The 22,515-nt window shown below is 45.1% G+C and overlaps 1 long non-coding RNA gene across 3 annotated transcripts in view; it reads right to left on the bottom strand.

Moving 5' to 3' along the window:
- The window catches only part of LOC129716148 (uncharacterized), a 32,295-nt gene extending 10,299 nt beyond the window's left edge, over positions 1–21,996 (bottom strand). Inside the window, exon 1 of one of the 3 annotated variants that reach the window (XR_008726594.1) lies at positions 21,640–21,996. This is a non-coding gene — a long non-coding RNA (uncharacterized LOC129716148). Of the gene's footprint in view, positions 1–358; positions 462–19,264; positions 19,430–21,639 lie in introns of those variants that run through there. The other 2 variants (XR_008726596.1, XR_008726595.1) reach the window with 2 other exon arrangements.
- Between the last annotated feature and the right edge of the window lie 519 nt (positions 21,997–22,515).

Here is a 22,515-nt window from a genome sequence, read left to right on the forward strand (position 1 = left end):
CCTTCTCCCCATAACCCCCCCCCCCCCCACCCACCCCCCCCCCCCCCGCACTAATCAACAATGTATCCATCTCTGCCTTAACTATATCCATTGCCGACCTCCACAGCCTTCTTTGGCAATGGATTTCACAGATTCAACACCCGCTGGCCAAATAAACCCCTCCTTAACTTTCTAAAGGTACGTTCTTTTATTCTGAGGCTGTGGCCTGTGGTCCCACTTCATCCCACTTCCACCGCCACAACCTTCCACAAACAATATTGTGTATCATTTCAGCGCTTCACGCGTAAAAGCTGAGAGGAATGTACGATTATTGTTCATATACATACATGTAAAGCGAGGGGGGGAGGTGGTGACTTACTTGGTTCCACGGTGAGGGTAGTGCCGCCACCAAAGACAAGCTTTTCGTAGACACTGTGGTACCAGGTGTTACAAATATATATACTCCCACACGAAAAGGCCCGTCAATGTTTGCTCAGCGTACACAAAAATGCTGGAGAAACTCAGCGGGTGCAGCAGCATCTATAGATGCTGCTGCACCCGCTGAGTTTCTCCAGCATTTTTGTGTACCTTCACTTTTCCAGCATCTGCAGTTGAGACCAGTGTGGTGAGACCACACCTGGAGTATTGCGTACAGTTTTGGTCTCCTAATCTGAGGAAAGACACTCTTGCCATAGAGGGCTTACAGAGAAGGTTCACCAGACTGATTCCTGGGATGTCAGGACTTTCATATGAAGAAAGACCGGATAGACTCGGCTTGTACTCGCTAGAATTTGGAAGATTGAGGGGGGATCTTATAGAAACTTACAACATTCTTAAGGGGTTGGACAGGCTAGATGCAGGAAGATTGTTCTCGATGTTGGGGAAGTCCAGAACAAGGGGTCACAGTTTAAAGATAAGGGGGAAATCTTTTAAGACCGAGATGAGAAAAACATTTTTCACACAGAGAGTGGTGAATCTCTGGAACTCCCCGTCACAGAAGGTAGTTCAGGCCAGTTTATTGGCTATATTTAAGATGGAGTTAGATGTGGCCCTTGTGGCTAAAGGGATCAGGGGGTACGGAGAGAAGGCAGGTACAGGATATTGAGTTGGATGATCAGCCATGATCATATTGAATGGCGGTGCGCAGGCTCGAAAGGTCGAATGGCCTCTACTCCTGCACATATTTTCTATGACTATGTTTCTAACTGTTAGCTGCTTTCCGCCGCCGAAAGTTAATTTCACAGGATTGTAAATTCACGCCAACAATGGCAGAGACACAGACCTCCACCGATCCAAACAAACCCAGAATTAAAATATTCCACTGAGGGACCCCCATGCATTCAAGCCGTCCTGATTTAAGGAACACCCCATTCCCTTTCTGACAACAGCAAGAAAAAGTTATATATGGAATCTACAAGATACAAGATCAAGATACATGACACATTTTTTTGTCACATGTGCCTGTTGGCAGAGTGAAATGTGATCACCCTACAGCTATACATTAAAATAAAGAACACAACACGTGATAGAGTTCAACATAAAACATCCCCACATTGCAGAATCAAACGTTTCCCACTGTGAGGGAAGGCACCAAAGTCAGTGTCTTCCGCTCAAAGTCAGAATCTTCATGGACGAGGGGGAATATTTGTCAATTTGCAAGTGGTTCTATTGGGAATTTCGCCTTTCTTGGTGGGTTCAGCTGAATGGCAGGTGATTCATAACTTCATAAATTGCAGCCGCAAGATTAGGCTATTCGGCCCATGAAGTCTACTCCGCCTGTCAATCATGGCTGACCTCTTAATCCCATTCTCCTGCCTTCTCCCCATAACCCCCCCCCTCGCACTGATCAACAATGTATCCATCTCTGCCTTAACTATATCCATTGTCGGCCTCCACAGCCTTCTTTGGCAATGGATTTCACAGATTCACCACCCGCTGGCCAAATAAACCCCTCCTCAACTTTCTAAAGGTACGTTCTTTTATTCTGAGGCTGTGGCCTGTGGTCCCACTTCATCCCACTTCCACCGCCACAACCTTCCACAAACAATATTGTGTATCATTTCAGCGCTTCACGCGTAAAAGCTGAGAGGAATGTACGATTATTGTTCATATACATACATGTAAAGCGAGGGGGGGGGGGGGGGGGGGGGGGGGGGGGTGGTGACTTACTTGGTTCCACGGTGAGGGTAGTGCCGCCACCAAAGACAAGCTTTTCGTAGACACTGTGGTACCAGGTGTTACAAATACATGTATTCCCGCACGAAGAGGCCTGTCAATGTTTGCTCAGCGTACACAAAAATGCTGGAGAAACTCAGCGGGTGCAGCAGCATCTGTAGATGCTGCTGCACCCGCTGAGTTTCTCCAGCATTTTTGTGTACCTTCACTTTTCCAGCATCTGCAGTTGTACAGGGTCTTGGTGGGACCACACCTCGAGTATTGCGTACAGTTTTGGTCTCCTAATCTGAGGAAAGACACTCTTGCCATAGAGGGCTTACAGAGAAGGTTCGCCAGACTGATTCGTGGGATGTCAGGACTTTCATATGTGAAAGACCGGATAGACTCGGCTTGTACTCGCTAGAATTTAGAAGATTGTTCCCGATGTTGGGGAAGTCCAGAACAAGGGGTCACAGTTTAAAGATAAGGGGGAAATATTTTAGGACCGAGATTAGAAAAACATTTTTCACACAGAGAGTGGTGAATCTATGGAACTCCCTGCCACAGAAGGCAGTTGAGACCACAGTTTATTGGCTATATTTAAGAGGGAGTTAGATGTGGCCCTTGTGGCTAAATGGATCAGGGGGTATGGAGAGAAGGCAGGTACAGGGTACTGAGTTGGATGATCAGCCATGATCATATTGAATGGCGGTGCAGGCTCGAAGGGTCGAATGGCCTCTACTCCTGCACCTATTGTCTATGTTTCTACGTTTCTAACTGTTAGCTGCTTTCCGCCGCCGAAAGTTAATTTCACAGGATTGTAAATTCACGCCAACAATGGCAGAGACACAGACCTCCACCGATCCAAACAAACCCAGAATTAAAATATTCCACTGAGGGACCCCCTTGCATTCAAGCCGTCCTGATTTAAAGAACACCCCATTCCCTTTCTGGCAACAGCAAGAAAAAGTTATATATGGAATCTACAAGATCAAGATACATGACACATTTATTTGTCACATGTGCCTGTTGGCAGAGTGAAATGTGATCACCATACAGCTATACATTAAAATAAAGAACACAGCACATGATAGAGTTCAACATAAAACATCCCCACACTGCAGAATCAAACGTTTCCCACTGTGAGGGAAGGCACCAAAGTCAGTGTCTTCCGCTCAAAGTCAAAATCTTCATGGACGAGGGGGAATATTTGTCAATTTGCAAATGGTTCTATTGGGAATTTCGCCTTTCTTGGTGGGTTCAGCTGTATGGCAGGTGATTCATAACTTCATAAGTTGCCGAAGCAAGATTAGGCTATTCGGCCCATGAAGTCTACTACGCCAGTCTATCACGGCTGACCTATATTTCGCCCTTAAGCCCATTCTCCTGCCTTCTCCCCACATCTCCACCGCACTAATCAACAATGTATCCATCTCTGCCTTAACTATATCCATTGCCGGCCTCCACAGCCTTCTCTGGCAATGGATTTCACAGATTCACCACCCTCTGACATAGAAACATAGAAACATAGAAAATAGGTGCAGGAGTAGGCCATTCGGCCCTTCGAGCCTGCACCGCCATTCAATATGATCATGGCCGATCATCCAACTCAGTATCCCATACCTGCCTTCTCTCCATACCCCTTGATCCCTTTAGCCACAAGGGACACATCTAACTCCCTCTTAAATATAGCCAATGAACTGTGTGGCCTCAACTACCCTCTGCGGCAGGGAGTTCCAGAGATTCACCACTCTCTCGTGTGAAAAATGTTTTCTCATCTCGGTCATAAAGGATATCCCCTTTATCCTTAAACCGTGACCCCTTATCCTGGACTTCCCCAACATCGGGACCAAATAAAGTCCTCCTCATCTTTCTAAAGGTACGTTATTTTATTCTGAGGCTGTGGCCTCCGGTCCCACTTCATCCCACTTCCAACAACCACAACCTTCCACAAACAATATCTTATATCATAGCAGTACTTCACGCGTAAAAGCTGAGAGGAATTTACGATGATCATTCATATACATACATGTAAAGCTTGGGGGGGGAGGTGGTGACTTACTTGGTTCCACGGTGAGGGTAGTGCCGCCACCAAAGACAAGCTTATCATAGGCACTGTGGTACCAGGTGCTACAAATACATGTATTCCCACACGAAGAGGCCCGTCAACGTTTGCTGAGCATTTAATTTTGAGCGCGCTTTGAGGTCAACTCCATTTACTTGGAATGTGACAGCGATTCATTACTGTCGTTACTCGCTCAGTTCTCAAAAAAAATATTATAAAAACTGTATGTAAGTAGATTAGATAACTTTATCGAGATGCACGGATTGCTAGTTGATAGTCAACATGGATTCAGGTCAAACAGGTCGACATCCGTGGCATTAATGGAGTAAATTAAAGACATTACCAGTTCTATAGATAAAAAGAAATATGCAGTGGGTGTATTTATAGATTTGAAAAAAACATGCATTCGATACAATTGATCATCATTTGCTAATCAAAAAACTGGAAAAGTATGGAATCAGAGGGGTTAGACACATAGACATAGAAACATAGAAATTAGGTGCAGGAGTAGGCCATTCGGCCCTTCGAGCCTGCACCGCCATTCAATATGATCATGGCTGATCATCCAACTCAGTATCCCGTACCTGCCTCCTCTCCATACCCTCTGATCCCCTTTAGCCACAAGAGCCACATCTAACTCCCCCTTAAATATAGCCAATGAACTGTGGCCTCAACTACCCTCGGTGGCAGAGAGTTCCAGAGATTCACCACTGTCTGTGTGAAAAAAGTTCTTTTCATCTCGGTTTTAAAGGATTTCCCCTTATCCTTAAGCTGTGACCGCTTGTCCTGGACTTCCCCAACATCGGGAGCAATCTTCCTGCATCTAGCATGTCCAACCCCTTAAGAATTTTGTAAGTTTCTATAAGATCCCCTCTCAATCTCCTAAATTCTAGAGAGTATAAACCAAGTCTATCCAGTCTTTCTTCATAAGACAGTCCTGACATCCCAGGAATCAGTCTGGTGAACCTTCTCTGCACTCCCTGTATGGCAATAATGTCCTTCCTCAGATTTGGAGACCAAAACTGGTCGCAATACTCCAGGTGTGGTCTCACCAAGACCCTGTACAACTGTACAACATAAGTAAAAGACATCAGTTTGTGCAAATAGGGGACTGCAAATCAACATGCTTAGAAATAACTTGTGGAGTCCCACAGCGGTCGGGTTTGGGCCCCAAATTATTTATTTTGTATATTAATGATATATGTAGGGTGTCAAACCTCTTGAGATTTGTGTTATTTGCAGATGACACTAATATTTTCTGTGATGGGGTCAATTTGCAGCAGCTTTTGGAGGTGGTCACAGTAGAGATGAGTAAACTAAAAACATGGTTTGATTTGAATAAATTATCATTAAATTTAAACAAAACCAAACTTATGCTGTTTGGAAAACGCAAAATAAATACACAAGTAAAAGTAATGACAAATAATGTTGAAATAGAAAGAGTGTACGAAAATAAGTTTCTGGGTGCGATTCTTGATCACAAAATCTGCTGGAAAACCCATATAAAACATGTGAGAGCAAAAGTAGCACGGAGTATTGGAGTGATGGGGAAAGCAAGGCATGTTTTGTCGGGTAGCAATCGTAACCCCACTTTTTAAGAAGGGAGGGAGAGAGAAAACGGGGAATTACAGACCAGTTAGTCTAACACCGGTAGTGGGGAAACTGCTCGTGTCAGTTATTAAAGATGGCATAGCAGCACATTTGGAAAGTGGTGAAATCATTGGACAAAGTCAGCATGGATTTACGAAAGGTAAATCATGTCTGACGAATCTTATAGAATTTTTCGAGGATGTAACTAGTAGCGTGGATAGGGGAGAACCAGTGGATGTGGTGTATCTGGACTTCCAGAAGGCTTTCGACAAGGTCCCACATAAGAGATTAGTATACAAACTTAAAGCACACGGCATTGGGGGTTCAGTATTGATGTGGATAGAGAACTGGCTGGCAAACAGGAAGCAAAGAGTAGGAGTAAACGGGTCCTTTTCACAATGGCAGGCAGTGACTAGTGGGGTACCACAAGGCTCAGTGCTGGGACCCCAGCTATTTACAATATATATTAATGAGCTGGATGAGGGAATTGAAGGCAATATCTCCAAGTTTGCGGATGACACTAAGCTGGGGGGCAGTGTTAGCTGTGAGGAGGATGCTAGGAGACTGCAAGGTGACTTGGATAGGCTGGGTGAGTGGGCAAATGTTTGGCAGATGCAGTATAATGTGGATAAATGTGAGGTTATCCATTTTGGTGGCAAAAACAGGAAAGCAGACTATTATCTAAATGGTGGCCGATTGGGAAAGGGGGAGATGCAGCGCGACCTGGGTGTCATGGTACACCAGTCATTGAAGGTAGGCATGCAGGTGCAGCAGGCAGTAAAGAAAGCGAATGGTATGTTGGCTTTCATAGCAAAATGATTTGAGTATAGGAGCAGGGAGGTCCTACTGCAGTTGTACAGGGTCTTGGTGAGACCACACCTGGAGTATTGCGTACAGTTTTGGTCTCCAAATCTGAGGAAGGACATTATTGCCATAGAGGGACTGCAGAGAAGGTTCAGCGGACTGATTCCTGGAATGTCAGGACTGTCTTATGATGAAAGACTAGACAGACTTGGTTTACACTCTCTAGAATTTAGGAGATTGAGAGGGGATCTTATAGAAACTTACAAAATTCTTAAGGGATTGGACAGGCTAGATGCAGGAAGATTGTTCCCGATGTTGGGGAAGTCCAGGACAAGGGGTCACAGCTTAAGGATAAGGGGGAAATCCTTTAAAACCGAGATGAGAAGAACTTTTTTCACACAGAGAGTGGTGAATCTCTGGAACTCACTGCCACAGGGGGTAGTCGAGGCCAGTTCATTGGCTATATTTAAGAGGGAGTTAGATGTGGCCCTTGTGGCTAAGGGGATCAGAGGGTATGGAGAGAAGGCAGGTACGGGATACTGAGTTGGATGATCAGCCATGATCATATTGAATGGCGGTGCAGGCTCGAAGGGCCGAATGGCCTACTCCTGCACCTAATTTCTATGTTTCTATGTTTCTATGAATGAGAGAGCACTGTATATTCTGTACAGCTCACTTGTGTTACCGTATTTAAATTACTGTGTGGAAGTATGGGGCACCACCTACAAAACCACCTTACAACCACTAAGCACATTACAAAAAAGAGCTATTCGTATAGTAAACACTGCGTATAGTAAAACGTAGTATTCGTATAGTAAAAAGTAGTAAACACTGCCCAGTCCATCATCGGCTCTGACCTTCCTTCCATCGAGGGGATTTATCGCAGCCGCTGCCTCAAAAAGGCTGGCAGTATCATCAAAGACCCACACCATCCTGGCCACACACTCATCTCCCTGCTACGTTCAGGTAGAAGGTACAGGAGCCTGAAGCTGCAACAACCAGGTTCAGGAATAGCTACTTCCCCTCAGCCATCAGGCTATTAAACCAGGCTCGGACAAAACTCTTTGATTATTGGTGGCCCATTATCTGCTATTTGCACTTTTATTTGTTTATGTGTGTATATATTAATATTGTGGTATGTGGACACACTGATTTGTTTTTATTAACAACCACTTTCTGTTATTTGCACTTTACCAGTTATTTATTCATGTGTGTTTATATTTAGATCAGGGTATATGGACACACTGATCTGTTTTGTAGTCAATGCCTACTATTTTCTGTGTGCTTAAGCAAAGCAAGAATGTCATTGTCCTATACAGGGACACATGACAATAAACTCACTTGAACTTGAACTTGAAACAATGTAGGATATCATGAACACACCAATATACTGTATTTAAAATTACACAACTTAAAGATTAAGGATCTGGTAGAATTTAAGACTGCACAAATAATTTATAGAGCAAAAAATAAATTGCTACCTGTAAACGTACAAAAACTGTTCCAAGACAGAGAGGGGGGTTACAACTTTAGAGGAAAACTAAACTTAAAACAGCATTATGCTCGGACCAATTTAAAAAGTATGTGTATTTCCATTTGTGGGGTGGTTTTGTGGAATGGTCGTGACGAAACGATTAAACAAAGTCTGAATATAATGCAATTTTAAAAAATGTACAACAGATATATCTTTGAAAAGTCCAGTAATGAGGAAGGAGAATGTAAATCTCACAGATGTAATTATTGGTGATTGTTCTTATTGTTCTTTTATTTTTTTGTTCTTTTTTTCTTAATAGCTTGATTGGAGTAATTTTATTTGAATTGTCTGTTTTAGTTTATTGAATTTTGCATTTGTTAATGGCGAAGAATGGGGGGTAGGACTTGACAAGCATAGGCTTCCTCCGGTCCCTTTTCGAACGAGTCTAATGTGTATTATGTTGAAATTGGCTTTTGATTTTTTAATTTATGTATGTACATATATGTTATGTATATGTGTATGTGTGTAGGTACACAAACATGCTGGAGAAACTCAGCGGGTGCAGCAGCATCTATGGAGCGAAGGAAATAGGCAACGTTTCGGGCCGAAACCCTTCTTCAGACTCTGAAGTATGTGTGTATATGTGTATATGTATGTTATATATATATGTACATGTATATGTATGTATGTGTGTATGTATTTATGTATATATATATATATATGTATATATATAATTTTCATTCTATTTATACATTTTTATCTTTTCTTTTCTTCTTTTTTTTTAATCGTTCGAAATAAAGATATCATTCATTCATTCATGCTCATATGTTCTTGGAGTGGATTTAGGCCATTCGGCCCATCAATATTTTGCTATCCACATTCCTGCTCAAATGTCGTAGCGCCATAGAGTTATGCAATGTGGAAACAGGCCCTTCGGCTCAACTTGCCCCCACCGACCAACATATTCAATCTACACTAGTCCCACCTGTCTGAGGTTTGGCCCAAATCCCTGTAAATCGTTGCTATCCACCTGCCTCCCGAAATGTTCCGTACACGTTGCGATAGTGCCTGCCTCAACTAACTCCGGCAGCTCGTTCCTTGTGCCTGCCACCGTCCGTGTAAATGAGGTGCCCCTCAGGTTCCAATTAGATCTTCTTTCGCCATTCATCTTAAACATGCCACCTGGCTCTCCATTCTCCCACTTCATGTAAAAGTCGGTGGCCGACTAGGAAAAGGGGAGATGCAGCGAGACCTGGGTGTCATGGTACACCAGTCATTGAAAGTAGGCATGAAGGTGCAGCAGGCAGTGAAGAAAGCGAATGGTATGTTACCTTTCATAGCAAAAGGATTTGAGTATAGGAGCAGCGAGGTTCTACTGCAGTTGTACAGGGTCTTGGTGAGACCACACCTGGAGTATTGCGTACAGTTTTGGTCTCCAAACCTGAGGAAGGACATTCTTGCCATAGAGGGAGTGCAGAGAATGTTCACCAGACTGATTCCTGGGATGTCAGGACTGTCTTATGAAGAAAGACTGGATATACTTGGTTTATACTCTCTAGAATTTAGGAGATTGAGAGGGGATCTTATAGAAACTTACAAAATTCTTAAGGGGTTGGACAGGCTAGATGCAGGAAGATTGTTCCCGATGTTGGGGATGTCCAGGACAAGGGGTCACAGCTTAAGGATAAGGGGGAAATACTTTAAAACTGAGATGAGAAGAACTTTTTTTCACACAGAGAGTGGTGAATCTCTGGAACTCTCTGCCACAGAGGGTAGTCGAGGCCAGTTCATTGGCTATATTTAAGAGGGAGTTAGATGTGGCCCTTGTGGCTATGGGGATCAGAGGTTATGGAGAGAAGGCAGGTACAGGATACTGAATTGGATGATCGGCCATGATCATATTGAATGGCGGTGCAGGCTCGAAGGGCCGAATGGCCTCTACTCCTGCACCTAATTTCTATGTTTCTATGTTTCTATGTAAAAGCGTTTACTTGTCTTAACATGTAACATGTATTTTATACATTGATCTTGTCCCAGGCACAAGCCACTTCATCTGCAAAGCTTATTGTATATATCCACCAACCTCGGTCTGAAACCGTTGTTCCTCAAGTTCCAATTACACGTTCCCCTCTCTCCTTAATCCCAGACCATCTAGTTCTTAATTTTTCTGCCCAGGGAAAAGGCTCTGTAAACCCAGACTATCGATTCCCACATACTTTTAGTTTCTTCTACAAGATCATCCCTCAGCCTCGAGTGCTCCAAGGAAATATGTCCATCCTTGGAGTCACTCTCTGGGTTGACTAATGCCCCTGTCCCACTTAGGAAACCTGAACGGAAACCTCTGGAGACTTTGCGCCCCACCCAAGGTTCCCAGAGGTTGCAGGTGGTTGCCGGAGGTTGCAGGTAGTGGAAGCAGGTAGGGAGACTGACGAAAACCTCCGGGAACCGCACGGAAACCTTGGGAGGGGCACAAAGTCTCCGGAGGATTCCGTTCACGTTTCCTAAGTGGGACAGGGGCATTACTCAACCCAGAGAGCACCGCCAGGAGATCGGCTCGAACCCGTGTCTCTCCCGCTTTGGGGCTGTTAAGCGGCCTTCAAGGAGTAAATGTGGCAAGCTGCAGTGAAGCCAACTTATTGAGTGACATTCAACGTGCAGAAAGCTTCAATTAAAACGCTGGGGAACTTTGGAATTGATGTCATGAAACTGGAAGGAGTACAGTGAATATTTACGAGACTCGAGTGGCTGAGCTACAGGGGAGGTTGAGCAGGCAAGGACCTATTTCCTTCTAGCACACGAGGCTGTTAAATACATACATGTGAAGAGAGGGGGGGAGGTGATGACTTACTTGGTTCCACGGTGAGGGTAGTTCCGCCACCAAAGACAAGCTTACGAAACACTGTGGTACCAGGTGCTACAAATACATATATTCCCACACGAGCAGGCCCATCAACGTTTGCTGAGCGTACACAAAAATGCTGGAGAAACTCAGCGGGTGCAGCAGCATCTTTAGACGCGGCTGCACCCGCTGACTTTCTCCAGCATTTTTTGTGTACCATCAATTTTCCAGCATCTGCAGTTCCTTCTTAAAGGTTTGCTGAGCAATTCATTTTGAGTGCACATTGACGTGCACTCCATTTACTTGGAAAGCGACAGCGATTCATGCTCATCAGTTCTTGGAGTGGACTTAGGCCATTCGGGCCATCAATTGGGTCCGCCATTCTATCGTGGCTGATCTATTCCCCTCTCATAGAAACATAGAAACATAGAAACATAGAAATTAGGTGCAGGAGTAGGCCATTCGGCCCTTCGAGCCTGCACCGCCATTCAATATGATCATGGCTGATCATCCAACTCAGTATCCCGTACCTGCCTTCTCTCCATACCCTCTGATCCCCTTAGCCACAAGGGCCACATCTAACTCCCTCTTAAATATAGCCAATGAACTGGCCTCAACTACCCTCTGTGGCAGAGAGTTCCAGAGATTCACCACTCTCTGTGTGAAAAAAGTTCTCCTCATCTCGGTTTTAAAGGATTTCCCCCTTATCCTTAAGCTGTGACCCCTTGTCCTGGACTTCCCAAACATCGGGAGCAATCTTCCTGCATCTAGCCTGTCCATCCCCTTAAGAATGTTGTAAGTTTCTATAAGATCCCCTCTCAATCTCCTAAATTCTAGAGAGTATAAACCAAGTCTATCCAGTCTTTCTTCATAAGACAGTCCTGACATCCCAGGAATCAGTCTGGTGAACCTTCTCTGCACTCCCTCTATGGCAATAATGGCCTTACTCAGATTTGGAGACCAAAACTGTACGCAATACTCCAGGTGTGGTCTCACCAAGACCCCGTACAACTGCAGTAGAACCTCCCTGCTCCTATACACAAATCCTTTCGCTATGAAAGCTAACATACCATTCAACCCAATTCTCCTGCGTTTACCCCAAAACCCTTGACACCCTCAATCATTAAGAATCTGTCAATATACATTTTTAAAACTATCCATTGCCTGGACCTCGATAGCCGTCTGCGGCAAGGAATACCACAGATTCACCACCTTTGGACTAAATACATTCCTCCTCATCTCCTTTCTAATCGAATATATTGCCCTTCCTCCGCCATCTTCTCCTTTCTACCGTGGCAGAGTAGCTCCTTTGTTCCGAGGGTATCACTGCCCCGTCAGCTAAACAATGACATGTACATGCAGTCCATACTCGGCGGGTGGTGGTGGAGAAGAGATGGGTTGAGGCATGACAGTGTAGACCTTGTAGGAATTTGCATCACGAGGATCTTATAGCAACATATAAAATTATAAAAGGACTGGACAAGCTGGATGCAGGAAAAAATCTTCCCAATGTTGGGCGAGTCCAGAACCAGGGGCCACACACAGTCTTAGAATAAAGGGGTGGTCATTTAAGACTGAGGTGAGAAAAAAAACGTTTTCACCCAGAGAGTTGTGAATTTGTGGAATTCCCTGCCGCAGAGGGCACAGTGGAGGCCAAGTCACTGGATGGATTCAAGAGAGAGTTAGATAGAGCTCTAGGGGCTAGTGGAGTCAAGGGATATGGGGAGAAGGCAGGCACGGGTTATTGATAGGGGATGATCAGCCATGATCACAATGAATGGCGGTGCTGACTCGAAGGACCGAATGGCCTCCTCCTGCACCTATCGTCTATGTTTCTATGTTTACGAGTGTCACACGCTGGGATGTTGCCCTGGTCCACAGGTGATGGTTTGCATGAACGTTGATTTCACTGGAGATGTATCGGATGAAGGCCGATAGGTTTTAACAAACAATTATGAGCGGCGCGAACAGGTTGACAGTCAGAAGCAGTTTTCCCCAGGGTGGAAATGACAAAGGCTAGAAGGCACAGCTCGAAGGTGAGAGGGGCCAAACTGAAAGGGAATGAGCGGGTAACGTTTTATAAACTGAGCGAGTGGTGGATGCGTTGAATTCTCTGCAAGCGGTCACGGAGGAGGCAGATACGATAGTGGTGCTTGAGACTCTTAGATAGGCAATGTGATATACAGGGAATGGTGGAATATGGATCACGTGCAGGCCGAGATTACTTTAACCTAGCATCATATTCCTCGTCGACAATGTGGGCCGACAGATATTCGAAAGTGATAATGCACAAATATTGTGGAGCATTCTCTGGTCTACTCTGGGTCAAGGTGCGGAGAGGGAGCGCCTCGCAAATTGGAGGCGTTGAGACGAGTTCTGGTGCAAACATTACTATATCCCAGGACTGTTTTCCAATTCAGCAAAATGTTTTTCTCATCTCGGTCCTAAAATACTTCCCCCTTATCCTTAAACTGTGACCCCTTGTTCTGGACTTCCCCAACATCGGGAACAATCTTCCTGCATCTAGCCTGTCCAACCCCTTAGGAATTTTGTAAGTTTCTATAAGATCCCCCGTCAATCTTCTAAATTCTAGTGAGTACAAGCCGAGTCTATCCAGTCTTTCTTCATATGAAAGTCCTGACATCCCAGGAATCAGTCTGGTGAACCTTCCCTGTACTCCCTTTAAACTTTGTACCTTACATTTGTATCCTCTGTCATTTGATGTTTCCATCCCGGGGAAAGGTCCTAATTATCCACCCTATCACTGCCCCTCATAATGCATCTGTCAGCTCTGTCGAAGTGGGTCTAGCGTGAATGAGGCTGTGCTGAATGGCTCTGAGACTTCACGATGGCCTAAGTAATCATTTGTAAGAGCAACACAACGTCCATGTTTTTACACACCACGGGAATCCCAACAACCCACTTGCTTTATGAACCAACTGCCATAGCTCCCGTTCCACGTGTGAACCTTATGTTCCTGTAGCCGCTTTATGAATACTGTTGTTTGCTCTGGATTGAATCTTTCTCGAAGCAGTTAGCAGAACAGGCAGTGTCTGGGCCTAGCGAAGAGCCTGAGAACTGTAACATTAACTTGCAACCCTTTCCACAGATTTGACCGATATTTCCACTAATGGGAGAGTCTGGGACTGGAGGTCATGGTCTCAGAATTAAAGGCATTCCTTTGGGAAGTTGAGGAGGAATGCCTTTCGGCAGAGCGCCGTGAATCTGTGGAATTCTTTGCAACCGTAGCATGTGGAGGCCAAGTCAATGGGCATATTGAAGGCATAGATAGATAGATTCTTGATTAATTAGGGGTTATAGGGAGAAAACAGCAGAATGGGGTTAGCAGAAAGAGATAGATCAGCCATTAGAATGAATGGTGGAGTAGATTTGATGGGCTTAAGGATCTAATTCTGCTATGACTTATGACTGCAACCCATCTCTGTGCCTTTGCCCTCTCCAGCCACGACACCTTACAGTGATCTACTATCTTAAGCCTAATGCTCACCTTGTCGTTTAGATTGAATTAGCATCTACCTGACAACAAGCAGAGCGGGAATTTATTGACATCAAGTTATTGCTAAATCAAGAGCCGTCTGGTCTTGTACCCTTTAGCACACACGTATGGGTGGAGTACTGTCCCCTTGCCTGGATGGGGAAAATTAGTGTACCCTTAGTGTGCATACTAGTGTGCGTTGAGTGTGTCTGCTCTGAGAATGGGCTACCTATTTGTACTGTTACCGCGCGGTGACACACTGGCTCTGTGAACCTAAGGCACGAATTAAGAGTTGAGCGAGTCTCCTGAACCGAAGGCACAGCTTTAAGGTGAGAGGGGCTACATTTAAAGGAGATGTGGGCAGCTGCTTTTTTACACCAATATTGCTGGTTTCCTGGGATTCACTGTCAGAGGAGCAGAAACGATAGTGGCAATTTTCACACAGAGAGTGGTGATTCTCTGGAATTCTCTGCCACAGAAGGTAGTTCATTGGCTATATTTAAGAGGGAGTTAGATGTGGCCCTTGTGGCTAAGGGGATCACGGGGTATGGAGAGAAGGCAGGTACGAGATACTGAGTTGGATGATCAGCCATGATCATATTGAATGGCGGTGCAGGCTCGAAGGGCCGAATTGCCTACTCCTGCACCTATTTTCTATGTTTCTATGCTTTCTATATACGAGGCTGCATAGGTAAATGGATCAGCAGGACATGGAGGGGCATTGATCAGGTTCAGGGAGAGTGGGTTAGTTGAACATGGCATTATGTGCGGCGCGGACATTGTGGGCCGAACGGCCTGCTCCATTACTGTACCCTTCCACGTTCCCTGTTCGATGACTGAATACAATCATAGGTCGCTTGTCAGGAAGCTAATGCAGAACTCGTACCTGTTGCTGCCACATTTTCTCACTGTAACCCAGGATTCTAGCATCTGTTTAACGTTCCACGACGGCTGTGCGATCGCCCCCTTCTTCTCTGACCACAAGCAAAATACATCACAGAGCAGAAAACGACACAGACCTGAAGGAAGCTAAACTCACTTACTTGGCAGAACTGTCAGCTTTGTGCCGCCGGCGAAGATCAGCTTAGCTCGACACAGTGTTAATGGCCCACACATTAACTTGAAATGGGATTAATGGGCCCGGCTACCAGCCATTAAACAAAGTATCTCCTCTGCTGTGTATTGTAACCTCCACGATGAATGTTACACCCTGACACTGTCCAACTAAACACAACTACATTGACTAATTGAAATATACTTTTTTTGGAAACAGGCCCTTCAGCCCACCGAGTCCACATAGAAACATAGGAACATAGAATATAGGTGCAGAAGGAGGCCATTCGGCGCTTCGAGCCAGCACCGCCATTCATTGTGATCATGGCTGATCGTCGCCTATCGATAACCCGTGCCTGCCTTCTCCCCATATCCCTTGATTCCACTAGCCCCTAGAGCTCTATCTAACTCTCGCTTAAATCCATCCAGTGAATTGGCCTCACTGCTCTCTGTGGCAGGGAATTCCATAAATTCACAACTCTCTGGGCGAAAACGGTTTTTTCTCACCTCAGTCTTAAATTACCTCCCCTTTATTCTAAGGCTGTGGCCCCTGGTTCTGGACTCGCCCAACATTGGGAACATTGTTCCTGCATCTAGATTGTCCAGTCCTTTTATAATTTTATATGTTTCTATAAGACCCCCCCCCCATCCTTCTAAACTCCAGTGAATGATTCACTTACGACCTCTTATGAAGCCAGCCCAAAGGACGAAATGAGCGTGAATAAGCAAACGTGTCGCGTCTATTGCATTGCACTATCGTTGGCAATATGGATATGTTTTAGTGACCACGTTGATGAACTTCATCCCAAATGACGATAGGCGAGATTTGTATTGAAGATTTAGAGCATTCTGATTCAGAAGTTAGAATCCTAAAGCGTGGAAACAGGTCCTTAGGCCCCATAACGACCGAGATGCCACATCAGAGCTAGTCCCAATTTCCCACCATGGTCTCGTAGACCATTCAGGTTTCCATTTCTGAAGAGCGTCAGTATAAATGTCAGCAGCCATTGATTTTTTGCTACAATAGAAAGAGAAGCAGGGAAATAACGCTGATAGATTGGTTTCCCTGAAAGATTGAGCATTTCACAGGCTTTTACCTGTATTCGAATAGTTTGGGTATCAGGAAAGGTCGGCTTGGTTGTGTTCCATGCAGTAATTCCATGCACAGATAGACAATAGACACTAGACAAAGCCATTTGGCCATTGGAGCCAGCACCGCCATTCACTGTGATCACTTCTAGACCGCTAAGATCTTCTGAGACCAATCTGTTAGTGATTCCCAGAGTAAATACAAAACATGGGAAAGCAGGATTTAGTTACTATGCAGCAAATAGCTGGAATAAACTTCCTGAAGATTTAAGACTTGCCTCAACTTTGACCACTTTTAAAACAAGGCTGAAAACTTTTATGTTTACTTTAGCTTTCAGCTAAATCTTAACTACATTGCACTCTTAACTTTTGCCCTTTTTATAATGCATTTTTAATTTTGCTTTTCTTTTCTTTTAGTTCTATTTTATTTCATTTTATTATTTCATTTTATTGTATGACATGTTTTTATGTGAAGCACTTTGAGTCTGCCTCGTGTATGAAATGTGCTATATAAATAAAGTTGCCTTGCCTTGCCTTGCCTTAATCATGGCTGATCATCCACAATCAGTACCCCGTTCCCGCCTTCTCCCCATATCCTTTGACTCCGCTATCTTTAAAAGCTCTATCTGACTCTCTTGAAAGCATTCAGATAATCGGCCTCCATTGCCTTCTCAGTTAGAGAATTCCACAGATTCACAACTCTCTGGGTGAAAACGTTTTTCCTCATCTCCGTTCTCAATGGCTTACCCCTTATTCTTAAACTGTGCCCCTCGGTTCTGCACTCACCCAACATCGGGAACACATGATTCTTGGTCGAATATTGAGACTCTGGGAGAATTTTACCCATGTAAGAGTATCAAGAAAGAGGCAATACAAACATAGAAAAAAATAAAATAGATGCAGGAGTAGGCCATTGGGCCCTTCGAGTCAGCACCGCCAATCAATATGCTCATGGCTGATCATCCAAAATCAGTTCCTGTTTTTTCCCCATATCCCCTGATTCCGTTAGCCTTAAGAAATAAATCTATCTCTTGAAAACATCCAGCAAATTGGGCTCCACTGCCTTCTGTGGCAGAGAATTCCACAGAGTCGGATCTCTGTAGAATTCTCCGCGGTATCGATTTAATGTGAGAGTAAGGAGATATGAAGGGGGTGTAAGTTTCTTTTAGAGATAGAGGATGGTTTATATCTGGAACACGAAGCCAGAGGAGGTGGGAGAATCAGGTGCATTCACCACTTATGCCTCTCGTGCGTGTCTATTGCAGGGTAGGCATTTGAAAGGACAGGGCGTAGAAGGACGCGGTGCTATGGCGGGCAAATGGCGGGAAAATGGGATGTACACACAGCAAAAATGTTGGCGTGGACATGGTGATCAGAAGGCCTGATATCTGTGCTCTGCAATGATTCGCTAAAGCAACGTATTCACTCTCATGTACCCCTGGTGTACCGGGTGGTACATGAAGCATGCGAAGGTTAAAGGGCATGTGGGAGGGGGGGGGGGGGGGGGGGGGGGGGGGGGGGGTGATGGGATTAGTCCGAGTCAAAAGTGATTCCATGGACCGAAAATGCTTCTGAACATTGCAGGACGCATGGGAGAGCCATTGACTGGGAGCTGGCGAGATTTTACCAAGGGGATGGGAATGGAGATTTTTAACAAGGGCAATGAATAGCTGTTGGAAGGTCATGGGTCTTAGATTGTGGAAGCGGTAGATGGAGTAAAGGCCAATGGAATCAAGTGGGTAACAGTTGGACCTAGACGTAAGGTCTTAGTTTAATGCGATCCTTCCTCTGTATACCATTTCTGTGATGAGCAAAATAAATCTTCCATGATGCCCTACGAACAATGTTTCTCCTCTCTCAATAGGGGAACACGCACAAGTACATTAATTGCAGTGAAATTGAAGATAGATACAAAATGCTGGAGTAAGGATAAGGGGGGAAATCTTTTAGGACCGAGATTAGAAAAACATTTTGTACACAGAGAGTGGTGAATCTGTGGAATTCTCTGCCACAGAAGGTAGTTGAGGCCAGTTCTATACCCCCCCCCGCCACATGCCCTTTAACTTTCGCATGCTTCATGTACCACCCGGCACACGAGGGGTACATGAGAGTGAATACGTTGCTTTAGGGAATCATTTTTTCACACAGAGAGTGGTGAATCTCTGGAACTCTCTGCCACATAGGGTAGTTGAGGCCAGTTCATTGGCTATATTTAAGAGGGAGTTAGATGTGGCCCTTGTGGCCAAGGGGATCAGAGGGTATGGAGAGAAGGCAGGTACGATTCTATTGCAGAAATCAGGCCTTTTGATCACCATGTCCACGCCAACATACATTTAAGAGGGAGTTAGATGTGGCCCTTGTGTCTAAGGGGATCAGGGGGCATGGAGAGAAGGCAGGTACATGATACTGAGTTGGATGATCAGCCACGATCACATTGAATGGCGGCGCAGGCTCGAAGGGCCGAATGGCCTACCCCTGCACCTGTTTTCTATGTTTCCATGTTTCTATGCAACTCAGCGGGACAGGCAGCATCTCTGGAGAGAAGGAACGGGTGGCGTTTCGGGTCGAGACCCTTTATCAGACTGGTTAGGGGATAAGGGATAGGAGAGATAGGGACGATGATGTGGAGAGGTAAAGGACAATGAATGACACAACAAGTAACGATGTTACGGTCAACATTGCAAGCTGTTTGTAGGGTGAAATTGATATTGATTTACTCACTTGGTTGCACCTTGAGTTCAGTCCCAGCGCCGAATGTTAATTTTTCTCTTTGCACTACATTAAACCCCCACCACAAAACCTATTCCAAAGCAGAGACTCATAACGCCAGTGTCATGAAGGCCCCAGAGCCACGTTGCATCCAATATGAAACAATGTATGAAGATCATAGCAGGAAAGGTCAATATAAGCGATTAGTTTTCATTCGCTACATACATCACAATTCAGAGACGAATCAGCATGGATATCAAAGGGAAAATGGTGATGTGGTGAGAGTGGTGAATCTCTGGAACTCTCTGCCACAGAGGGTAGTGGAGGCCACAGTTCATTGGCTATATTTAAGAGAGAGTTAGATGTGGCCCTTGTGGCTAAAGGGATCAGGGGGTATGGAGAGATACTGAGTTGGATGATCTGCCATGATCATATTGAATGGCGGTGCAGGCTCGAAGGGCCGAATGGCCTACTCCTGCACCTAATTTCTATGTTTCTACGTTTCTATGAAAGCTGTTGGAAAGCGGTTTAGGAGATTGAGGGGGGATCTTATAGAAACTTCTTAAGGGGTTGCACAGGCTAGATGCAGGAAGATTATTCCCGATGTTGTGGAAGTCCAGAACAAGGGGTCACAGTTTAAGGATAAAGGGGAAATCTTTTAGGACTGAGATGAGAAAAACATTTTTCACTCAGAGAGTGGTGAATATCTGGAATTCTCTGCCACAGAATGTAGTTGAGGCCAGTTCATTGGCTATATTTAAGAGGGAGTTAGATGTGGCCCTTGCGGCTAAAGGGATCAGGGGGTATGGAGAGAAGGCAGGTACAGGATACTCAGTTGGATGATCAGCCATGATCATATTGAATGGCGGTGCAGGATCGAAGGGCCGAATGGCCTACTCCTGCACCTATTTTCTACGTTTCTATGTTTCTATGGTAGTTTCTTTCCAATGAAATACCTCAACCTTCCATAAACCTCGCACTTGTCAGTGGAACTAGGGACATCCTAGTCCTATAATTATGGTTCTGAGCGAAGCAGCTACGTTCAAGGAAGATTGTGCGAGGCAGTGTCGTATTTTGCAAAAGCAATCCCCACATTTCAGTATGAATTCTTAAAGTCTTGGTTTATACTCTCTAGAATTTAGGAGATTGAGAGGGGATCTTATAGAAACTTACAAAATTCTTAAGGGGTTGGACAGGCTAGATGCAGGAAGATTGTTCCCGATGTTGGGGAAGTCCAGGACAAGGGGTCACAGCTTAAGGATAAGGGGGAAATCCTTTAAAACCGAGATGAGAAGAACTTTTTCCACACAGAGAGTGGTGAATCTCTGGAACTCACTGCCACAGAGGGTAGTTGAGGCCAGTTCATTGGCTATATTTAAGAGGGAGTTAGATGTGGCCCTTGTGGCTAAGGGGATCAGGGGGTATGGAGAGAAGGCAGGTACGGGATACTGAGTTGGATGATCAGCTATGATCATATTGAATGGCGGTGCAGGCTCGAAGGGCCAAATGGCCTACTCCTGCACCTAATTTCTATGTTTCTATGTTTCTAACTGAATAATGCATCACTGTAGCAAGCAAACTACTGTAAAAAAAGACAAATTTGCAGAACCAGAACGATAATTTGTGAACTGGTGCCCAACATTGTCGGATTTTAGTATTCAGTAGGACTTCGAGACAACTTGCATTAAACAATCACCCACAATTTTCAACTTCATTAGAAGCAACATGTTTAAATGCCATTTCTTTGTGCATTTGATCCAACGAGAGCAGACCAGAAACAAAAACGTTCAGGCTGACCGAATGAGGGTCCCGACCCGAACCGTAGTCTGTCTACTGATACTACCTGACTGGCCGAATTACCCTAGCACTTTGCGTTTTGCTCAAAACTTCAACAGTTACAGCTCCTTGCGTCTCCAGGGTTTGCTCTGATCACCTTCAGTTTACTGTTGCCAATGTATCATATGCAGAGAGGGCAGCCCGGTTCTTGACGGGTTAATAACTGCAATGCTATGCAACGGCTTGGAAGAAGGTGGAAGGGACTACGGGCAATCTGCTGTTTCATGAATTGGGCGTTTGGGATGTATTTCTAAATTGCCATCCATGCTTTAGTTTACTTGTTGGTCAAACGTCACTCGACTGTACATGTAAATGTAGTTGAAGACCTGCATTAGAAAACATCCCACGACATTCACCGAACCAACTTGACTCGGTAACCAGGAGACTGGGACGATGTACTCGGCTCCCCGGCGATACCTCCCAACCCCCACTCCCGTGCTCAACTCTTCTTCATCCAAACAAGTACGACTGGTCAAATACCCGATCGATGATGCTGCGTGGTCCCACTTTCATTAAATAACAGACGGGTGTGTTGAAGGTTAAATACTTACTCGGTTCAACGAACAGTGTTGTTCCTTCCCCAAAAGTGAGCTTGGCACCACTCCTGTTGCATTCAGTTTAAGTAGATCGGTCCGGATTCCATCCACATCTCCCGGTAACCGTGTGTGTTGCTTTCTCCATGATAAGACTAGTCTGGGAAGAGAGTTTATCTCTACCATCATGCGATTCCTGTGCGCTCGCAGACAACGAATGGTTAAAAAACCCCCAAAATAAACGTTAAATGGAACTTTAAGTCTAATGTTGGTAATACCGCTGAATATGAACCAAGTTACCGACTGGAAGGCGAGGCTCTGCAGTGGAGAGGTTAATGTATGGCGGCTGATAGCACTTGTATTACTGTGCGTATCCCACCCACGGTGTTACAAAGCAATACAAAAACCTCCACCTCGCTGCTGACCGCAACATCGCGTGACGGAACGCTCCACTGCGCAGTGCATTGAACGGAGAGAAACTTCCCAGAACCTTTAACTTGAGCGACGGGCAAAGTAACCAGACGCTAAACCGCGCGAGAGGGGGATGCGACCAATGGGCGGAGGAGGCAAGGAAGCTTACATCCGGCGGAAGTGTTTCAGCATTGGGGAAAAAACCCCACATCAATGTCCAGGCAGCCGGAACAGTGCGGAGCGAAAACAAGAGAACACGTTCTTCTAAACTCGCAGATTAGGTCGCCGCAGTGGGACAGCCCCTTTAAGTACTGCAGTTGTACAGGGCCCTCGTGAGACCACACCTGGAGTATTGCGTACAGTTTTGGTCTCCTAATCTGAGGAAACACATTCTTGCCATAGAGGGAGTACAGAGAAGGTTCACCAGACTGATTCCTGGGATGTCAGGACTGTCTTATGAAGAAAGACTGGATAGACTTGGTT

This window comes from Leucoraja erinacea, unplaced genomic scaffold (genome assembly GCF_028641065.1).
Source record: "Leucoraja erinacea ecotype New England unplaced genomic scaffold, Leri_hhj_1 Leri_174S, whole genome shotgun sequence".
Classification (NCBI taxonomy): Eukaryota; Metazoa; Chordata; class Chondrichthyes; order Rajiformes; family Rajidae; genus Leucoraja; species Leucoraja erinaceus.